The following is a 2,176-nucleotide window of genomic DNA, read 5'->3' as shown; positions in this document are numbered from 1 at the left end:
CCTCCCTCCTCCCGATCCGTTCATTATAGGAGGAGCTCCCTGAACACGCCCAAGCAACTCACAATGGTAGCGTCCATCCCCACCTCTGCTCCTCGCTCACTCCCACATGTGCCAAAGCTGGCGGGAGGGAGCAGCTACTGTTTGTGATAGAAAGAGAGAGAGAGAGATGAAGGGTGAGATACTGAGGAAACAAGAATGCACTTCAGGGAGGAGGAATTGGGCTTGGCAGATGGATAGTTGCTGTTGGGAGGGGGAGGGTGTCTCTGCTCTATAAATGACGGATGGGTTTGGTTAAGTGGACTGGGATGAATATGCAAAACACTTTACAATAGCTAACCTGAGCACTTCACTTCACTTTACTTCACTATCTGTCTGTCTATCTATTTATCTATCCTACATTCAGCTCATAAAAGAAAAAGAAAACATCTCTATTTTTACCGACTGCAGTGCTCTCACCTGGCAAGGTGTGTGCATCTGCAAAAGTGCTTCAGGGTTTGCCATATGGAAGTGCTGCATAGTCTGTACTTAAGAACAATGAATTGCCTAGAGTCTGATGCAAAAACCTCCAACAACTCAGACGTGAAAAAAGCAGATGCCATAAACACTGTTGTTGTTTCACCTACCCGAGGCATTCTGCTTGGCCTAACTTGCACTGGATGTGTTTAGTAAAGCATTTAAACAGTTTGAGTCATTAGTGTTGACAGGCATATGTGACTTTTTAACAACATTTTGATTTGTCATGCTTTTCTTGTGTTCCCACGTATTGTGGTGTGTTGAATCATTAAGTTAAGTAATGTTTTTGAAGGAAGTCTCTTATACTCACCAAGGCTGCATTCATTTAATTAAAAAGTGAAACAGTAAAAACAGTATTGTGAAATAATATTGCAATTTAAAAGAACTGTTTTCTATTGCAATATATTTAAAAAATGAGATGGAATTTTAGAAGCTGAATTTTAGTATATAACATCTTCCACAAAAATATCATGCAACAAAAACTGTTTTCAACGCTGATAATAAAAATAAATGCTGTTATTAAAATCAGCATATTAGAATGATTTCTGAAGAATCAAGTGACACTGACTGGAGTAATAGCTGCTGATTTAGCTTGCCATCACAGGAATAAATAACATAAAACAGTTAAATTAGTTAACAATGAATGTTAGTAGTGTTGCCACTTTTAGTTAATCTCCAAAATTGGTGTTTGCATCAGAGAAGCTTATTACAGCAAAAAGAGAACAAGATAGAGCAATAGATCAGATCTTTCTGAATCATGCTCATATGGATAATCAACCATGTTCTTGCTGCATTTCTGCACCAACCTACTGCATAATAGATTTGGAACCTGCTATGATGAATACAGTCATGCAGTATTGATCAGACTTTCTGCCTGATCAAAATGGAGCTCCAGCAAGTGCAGTGTGATTCGAATGCTTCTTCCATGTGTTCCTACCCCTGCACTGGCCTCTGGTCCAGCCCCTGTCATCAGGCCTGGTTGGTTTGACCTGCTGCTTGGCCGTCATTATAAAAAGTAGAAGCCCCGCACAGGAAAGGGAAAAGCTCACTAATCCCACACCACATAATTCTGCTAGCAAGAGGATTAGGGTCAGACATTGGGCACAGCCCATGACCAGATTTAAATCATTCACCCTTGCCCACCCCTCATCTGCCATCATCATCATCTTCATCATCATCATAATCACTGACCTGTACCCTGGAATTAACCAAAACAAGAGACTTTCTGAGGTTGGGAAAACACACTATAAGCCTTGTGTATTTCTGCTTGGGTGGAATTGAATGGTTTCTCCATCCATGTGTGGAAGACAGGAACATCGCAGGTTGAGATGCCTCTTGAGACAAAGTGAGAGTTTTAAATAGTCTTCACGTCAAATAAAGGATGAAGAAAAGAAAAGGTGACACTTTATAAGGTTCCATTAACGTTAGTTTCTATTCCAAAGATAAATAAAAGAATCAATCAATCAAATAAATTATATTTTTTATTGAATTAAATATTTAAATATAAAAGTATTTTCAGAACTATGGAATTTACAATGTAGAATAAAAAAAAAAAAACTATATTCATTTTGAGATTTGATAAAGATTACAGTTTTTGAAACTGGACTGATTTGGACTGATACAATAATATTGCCAAATAACTTGTATGATAGCAATACATTGT

This window comes from Barbus barbus (assembly GCF_936440315.1).
Source record: "Barbus barbus genome assembly, chromosome: 48".
NCBI classification, from domain to species: Eukaryota; Metazoa; Chordata; class Actinopteri; order Cypriniformes; family Cyprinidae; genus Barbus; species Barbus barbus.
Note: the sequence above shows the minus strand (reverse complement) of the source record.